Genomic DNA, 7,787 nt, shown 5'->3' on the forward strand with positions numbered 1-7,787 from the left:
TCCTTATCTTACCTCACCCTCTTCGAGATAGATCATATCATGATTTAACTTTTCTAGCCCTCAGTTTCCTGTTCTGTATCATGGGGATTGATGAAAATGCTTGTTTTATACTTCACAGAGCTGTTATAATGCTAAAAGTAAAGATAACAGAGGACAAAAAGTGTTGTCGGAAAAAAGCACAATGCAGACACCTCGTACTCTAGTAGTAAGGTGTAGACTAGAAAGGACTTTAAAGGTATGTATTAAGTAAGGAATTTACTGCTCTCACCATCTTAGAAAATTACTCCATTGGCTTAAAAGTATCTTAGTTGGGAAACAAGAGAAGAACATAGTTTGTCTACTCATCAGTTGAAAATGAGTATAAGATACACGTCTAAGTCTGTCTTATCCCAATGATAGTATACCTAAATCTGGGAAATTATACATAAAAAGTATTTATTTTGGTTCACAACTCTGAAGATAGAAAATCTAAGATTTGATGGTTCCTTCTCATAATGGATACATGCTGCTTCAACCCATGGTGAAAAGTTGAAGGGGAAGCCATTACACAAAGTGAAAATTAGGATTTCCCACAGCAACTTACAAAAGTCCCAAAGAAAACCATTAATGTACTAGTAATGGTTCCTCACCTGTGACTCAAATCCCTCCCACAAGTCACCACAGCAGCAATGCTTCTTGGAAGAATAAAACCTCAGTATGAGTTTTGGTGAGGGTAAACTAAAGCATCATAGGATGTGTGAACCTTTTGAAAATATGACTACTAGCATTAAACTACTTTGTCCTCAGAAGACAAAGCTAAAATGCTTGTGAGTCACACAGAATGTCATTGATACACAGTAGATGCCTCATGTGAAGATTTCTTGGGATGCCTTGAAATGTAGTTTTGTGTGCCAGCTGTTCCCACTCACTTCAGATGGTCCCATCTTTGGATGACAATCTCCTATCATTTTCTTTTCTGGTGTTATAATTGGAACATGAGTGACATCTAATAAACTGCCTTTGTTTAAACTGTATTCTTGTTTGTGACTGCACAGATACTTTTTTGTACCTGGTATTCCTGTCACCCTTCATTGCACATTTCATCAAGTTTAAATTTAGTAATTTATAGACTGCCTTAAAACTATTTTGTTCTTTGCAATTGTGTGTTTTGTATGTAGCTTACTAGTTTTCGCTGTGACTTAGGTAAAAAAAAAAAAAGAAGCATTTTTGCACTTCTTTCTTCTGTTTAGAGATATTTTTTAAATGTGTAACAATATTTTATCTGTAATATATAGGAGGGAGATTTGTTATGGTAAATGGCTAACATTATTATGGCTGCTGAGGAATTACACAACAAACTCTTTGCAGAATAGAGGATCTGATGGGCAACCTCAGAACAAGGAAACCAAAGGGTATAATTCTTAGTTGGAAGAGAAAGCGTAAGTACCAATAGGGGGCAACTGGTGTGAGTCCCAGAGTTCAAAGGCCAGCAGCTGACATTCAAACAAGGAGTTGAGTGTGACCCAGCTATCAGAGAAAGCAATTTCTTCTTATATTTAGTGTCTCCTGACCCCCAGCCAATTTAACATGCCCATTCATATTAAGGCAATCTTTCCACCTAGTCCAGAGAGATTCAATGCTAATTTTATTTGGAAACAGCCTCATAGACATACAAAATAACAGTTTTCTATGTTTCTATGTACTTCCTAATCCCATCCATTTGAAAATAATCCATTTGAAAATAATCCATTATTGGTAAAAATAACCAATCCTCAAATGAGTTTTGTAAATATAATCATTTCTCTAGGAAATGATTTAAGAAATAAATCACTCAGTACACACTGAAGAATGTAGAAATTGGGCTATTACAGTTTATGTGTCGATTCTATGTGGAATGTAGTATTTTTGAGTATACAACAAAGCTGCACTGAGGTTGCTGGGGGCATGTGTCCATCTCAAGTCAGCTATGAAGATTGCACCTAGCCAAAAAGAGGCAGTGCTTGAAATCGGTTCACATGTGACCAATACTTTTTATCCATACCACTCATATTATTGTTAAGATAAATCAAACCTTCAAGTGATGGTAACATCAAGGAAAACATCCTTGTGCTGTAGAAAACTACAGAGTCGTGTGTGCCCCTCTGTAATGACAGGTGATAAATTCTCTGTGTCATTTGAGCATACCATAGGATCTTGATGTGTTTGATGACTCACCAAACCAAATAAATATGCCCCAGTTTCTCTTATACTATCGTCATTTTTTGGTACAGATTCACTTGGAGTAAGTAAATTATTTTACAATGGCTCAAGAGCAAAGTGAATCAAATGGTGGCCAAGTTGACAATGCTCTTTTATCCAGCAACGAATCAAGTAGTGATAGACACTCAGGGCTACAGGAAAAATGAATTACTAAAGAAAAACCATATAATATAGAAAAATCTGGGTAAAAGTGACATACTCAACGTATTTAAAAGCCAGCAACCTCCTTATAACACCAGTCAATCACTTACCTTCAAGAAATTCCCTGTTTTTCAGTTTTGCCTCTGAATATAGGCTATTATAACACCGGGGGAGGTAATGGTGGAGATGACTCAGGCAGGAAGTCATAGGAAAACTTTTATGAAATTGATAATATATAACTTCAGTTAACAACTGACATTTGCGTTTTGAGAATTCAATAGCTCTGATCATGGAACATTTCTCCTGAACATATTTTATGACAAAAATGTCACTTAAACTTGGAGGAGGAAATCGTATTTGTAGTTTTATTTATACTATATAATGTAAGTATACCTACATATAAATCCAGAAACATCACTTATTTGATTAGGGGGATTTGCCCTATAGTATATGATGCAAGATATGTGTATCATAGTTCTAAAATTTGAGATGTTTAAGCTTATGAGCCACCCTTGCCTTCATAAATCACAAATAAGGAATGATATACATGTGTAGTATATGGTTTAAAAAGCACCATCTGAAACAGGACTGGTTTTTTTTTGTCTCAGCGCTACCACCAAAAAAACAGATGCATTGGCCTATCCTATGAGAAGTTACCTTGCCTCTCTAATCCCTGATTAAAATAATAGAACATATATCATTGTGTTTTGAAAATTGAATAATTAAATAAAGTGCTTAGAATATGCTTGGTATTGTGAATAATGACCTTGGGAAAACTGACATAGACCTGGAATCTCCAGGAAGGCAGATTACTATGCCCCAGGTATGACAAGATATAGGAGGGAGGCAGTGACTGATAAAATTAAATCTCCCTGCATCACTTGCAGTTCTAAAGTCTGAGTCATAGTATGTTCTTTGGAATCTAGACTTGACTCTACTGCCAACTAAGGCTGTGACATTGAGCACATCACTTGCCCTCTCTGGACCTTAGAACAGTAAGGGGTAAATGAGACCATTTATAAAGCCTGTTCAGCTTGAACATATTGACTCCAACAAGAACACTCCACAGAGGAATAACTATGGTTGGGAATGTGAAAAGCTCGTTTGCTCAATTCTAGGGGCTAAGGCAATATAATCCTTGTTTTCATAACCCAGAGCTATGGCGAGGGTCAGTCCAGAGCAACAGATGGACAGATCCAACTCCTAGATGCTTGTAATTGATCAGGACAAACTGTAATGAAGTAATTTTCTTGTCTTCATTCTCCATGTCAGCAGGAGCCTCTCTACTATGTAGGAAGGGTGACAGAGTAATCTGAGCCACAGCTGAAAACCTGCTTTTTCTCCACAGTTATTTAGCCTGCCACGAGCTCTGGCAGGCAGCGGGAAAGAGTCCAGACAGGCAGGGAAATTTGGCTTCTCTCAAAATATTATACAGGAACTTTAAAAATTGAACTGATTTATGCTTTGTAATGTTTTCAATAATGTGTAAATTAAGTTAGAGCTTGAATCTGGGTTTAAGGAGACATTTTATATATGATCAGGCTTGAAATGGCCACAGAAAAATATCATTGTATGATAAGGTTGCCTTTGCTGTACCAAGCATTATACTTTGCATAAATAATGGGTTCTGGGGGTGAACTATATAACATACATTACTTTTCAGCATCAAAGAATTCTCAGAATCATTTGGAAGCCTGCAAACTCCTCTGGGGCCTATGACTCTGGGTTCAGACAGAGGCCTTCCCACTACAGAGCAGGCTTACAATCTCTGCAGGTTCAAGCTGTTGTTATAGGATATTGGCACAAGTTTCAACATGTTCAACTGAGTCATGAGCAGCATAGGCATAATAGCCTACCCCAAACCATATTTTCAATCAGGAAACAAACCACACATATTCCAGGTGGGAAATTACATGGAAGATGATGCTGAACACTATGCTAAAGGCCAACTTATGTGAATCCAAATGTGTGAAACCAGAGACTACCTTCTAAACACCCATATGCTTAGTCCATGTTCCCCTTAAGTTTTATTATATTAATACCAGGAATTTGACAATTTCCAGACCTGTGACAAACAAAACTACAGCAAAATCAATTGTATGTGGCATTGAAACAAAGATGTAGGAAAAAAATAGTACAGCACAGCTTACATTTTGTAGCCCATTTGCTTGTCTATACCTCCTCCTCATCTGTGACAGCTGGACAAGCTCTCCTGAAACTCAAAGACTATGAGTTCTTCATTAAAACACAGGTCATCTGAGTCCAGTCTGATCTGAGGTGAGTCTAACATCTCTGGGGGGCATTGTGTTTCTGTCTTGCCAATCTTCAATGCAGCAACTGTTGGTCCTATAGGAACTTCTTAATGAGACGTTCCAAGCTCATTAAAAGGCAAAGAATGTTGGCATTGGAATTGCTAGAAACCTTTTTGGAACATACCACTCTGCCTAGTTCTAAAAAATGCCAGATGTTGGGAGACCACGGCGGGGAAAATGGCAGACAGAAAGGTGGGAGAAGAGAAGCCTGAAAAGCCGCAGCCAAGCTGGAGCCACCAGAGGACCTGAAGATGAAGCAGAAAAACCTGTGAAAACTAAGACTGTTTCTTCCAGTAATGGAAGGGAAAGTTCCAGTCGCAGCGCTGAGAAGCGATCAGCTAAAGAAGCTGCAGACCTCCCAACAAAACCCACAAAGAACTCCAAGTTTCGATTTGCCATAGGTAGTCAGACGACGTCAAAGAAAGCATCAGCCATATCTATGAAACTTGGATCAAGTAAGCCTAAGGAACCTGTTCCAGCTCTTTGTCCAAAACCCCTTTCAGTGGCAGCGGCTTTTAATGAAGATGAAGATAGTGAACCAGACGATATGCCTCCAGAAGCAAAAATGAGAACGAAGAATATTGGAAGGAATACACCAACATCAGCTGGACCAAATTCCTTCAATAAAGGAAAACATGGATTTTCTGATAACCAGAGCTATGGGAGAGAAACATAAAATCTTATCTTTGAAATGTCCATGACCAAGACAATGAAATGATGTGTTTTCCAATTGGGGTGTGGGTGGGTGTAAAGGTAAAAGGAACCGTTTCCTTTTTTTTAAAGAATGGTGTAAGGCTATCTTTGGAGCCGCTTTTTTTTTTTTTTTAATTTTTTTTTTAAGATTGAGTGGTACACTAATGAATGAGAGCTTGAAATTAGAGGTAACTTATGTTTTATACACAGATATCTGACATTTGCTAATTTCGTAGTTTCATGTGATTAGTTTCCAAAGGTTATGGATAATAAAGAAATCAGAAATGGCACCTTTTTAGGGATTGCATTTTTTTAGACACAACTATTAGTACATTAAGAGGGATGCAAAACTTTATTGTCTATTTAAAACTGCAAGCAATTTCTTCACTCCCTCATTACCTAAACCGTTAGGCTCCCAGGAACAGCCTTAGAGAGAGAGGGAGTACTGTTTTGAGGGAAAAAAAAGTTACTGAACTATTGGTTGAAAGTAAATTTAGATAAAATAAGAGTATAGCTTTTCTTCTTTGTGGGCATTCGTTTGGTTTTATGTCATTATAAACTAGGTATTGCATTGCTGTCAGTGGATACCGAGGATTTAATTTTTTATGTAAACTGTGGAGAAATTGAAATTGCCTACTTCACCTGAATGGGTCTTGTCTGCCTTCATTAGTCCTCAGAGACCATTTGCTACCAAAGTAAATCAGTATTTTGAAAAAAAATGCTAGATGTTATTTCACTGTTAAAATATAAGGGAAAACACTGAAAAGTACTGCATAGTTTAAGATATCACATCAAAGCTTTGAAACTGTACAAGTTATTTTAGTGGGACCACATCATGAAGTCAAGGAGGCATGTTAGGTACAGCATGGGCCAGGACATGAGGAAATCAGAACGTGCTCCATATTTATGAAGCAGCCAGAGAAATGGGTCCTTGACAGTAGAAGAAGGAATCTAGGGCTATGGCTCTAGACATTAAACGAGTCGCTATGATTTGACTGGGAGCAGTGGCAACTTAATAGCAGTATATAATAGAAAGGTTTAGGATTCAGATTATCATCTAAAACACACTGGTGAGATAGTTCTGGTAAGGAAAAAGCAGACTCAGATCAGCCAATGTTCTGAGATTCCCAGCCTCAAAGCCTTGTAACAAACATAATAAAACTCAGAGCCAACCCATCTGGCTAGGACAGTGATTATCAATGGTAATGCAAGCCTTTCAAAGCACTTCTTTATCACTGCATTCATTTTTACCTTCACACACACACACACACACACACACACACACACAAATCATAGACAGATAATGTGTTATCTTCATTTGTACAGCAGAATGTTCTTATCTGTGCTTATCCAACAAGCCAAGAACAAAGTATCCCAGTACTTGTCTCAGACTTTCCTGCTAGTCTCATGCCTTTTTTTAAATAAGCTTATTTAGTTGATTAGGGTACAAAGGGTCAAGGGCTACAGGAAAGTGGGTAAGACCATTGTTTCCACACTAATATCATGATTTTTTCCCTGTATCTGGGGTCAGGGGAGAAACAAAGGGAGAAGCCCCACCCAGCCTCCCACCCATCCCAGGTCCTGGATGTGAGGCGCACTCTGAGAATCCTGCTCAAGCAGTTTTGATAGTTCAACAGGTCTGAATTGCTGCCAATCTCACCGTTCCAATCGCGATGAAACCTATTCAGAATCCACTGGCTGACATAGTCTCTTCATGGTTGGGGTTCTATTTTTTTTATTACAAAGTCAGATATATAGAGAGGAGGAGAGACAGAGGAGAAGATCTTCCATCCGATGATTCACTCCGCAAGTGACCGCAACAGCCGGTGCACGCCGATCCAAAGCCAGGAGCCTGGAACTTCCTCCCGAGTCTCCCACCTGGGTGCAGGGTCCCAAGGCCTTGGGCTGTCCTGGACTGCCTTCCCAGGCCACAAGCAGGGAGCTGGATGGGAAGTGGAGCTGCCGGGATTAGACCCGGCGACCATATGGGATCCTGGCGTGTTCAAGGCAAGGACTTTAGCCGCTAGGCCACGGTGCCAGGCCCATGGTTGGGGTTCTGAGATCAGCAGTTCAGTTGGAGGGATCTCCAAAGAAATTTCATCTGAGGTGATCCCAAACCTGATTCTTGTGTGTGCTTGCCAATACAGGGTCTGGCACCGTCCGTCGCCCCAATCAGCTTATGCTCATGCTGGTCATTGCAATTGCTGGGTCAGTTCTGTTTCCAGCCCTGTCTTGCACTGGAACCTATGGGTATTATAGTCCAGCTCAGTCCTACCCACTTCATACTCAGTCCTCACACAAACCAGTGGGAGCTGCAGCCCAACTGGGGCGACCCCATAACCCCTACCAGGCCTGCTCCCTGCCCTGGTTCCCATGCATGCCAGTATGTACCACAGGCTTGTT

The 7,787-nt window shown here is 39.6% G+C and overlaps 1 pseudogene; it reads left to right on the top strand.

Moving 5' to 3' along the window:
- Window positions 1-4,868: 4,868 nt before the first annotated feature.
- LOC101532698 (PEST proteolytic signal-containing nuclear protein-like) lies at window positions 4,869-5,394 on the top strand (annotated as a pseudogene).
- Window positions 5,395-7,787: the final 2,393 nt, after the last annotated feature.

Source organism: Ochotona princeps, chromosome X (genome assembly GCF_030435755.1).
Source record: "Ochotona princeps isolate mOchPri1 chromosome X, mOchPri1.hap1, whole genome shotgun sequence".
NCBI lineage: Eukaryota > Metazoa > Chordata > Mammalia > Lagomorpha > Ochotonidae > Ochotona > Ochotona princeps.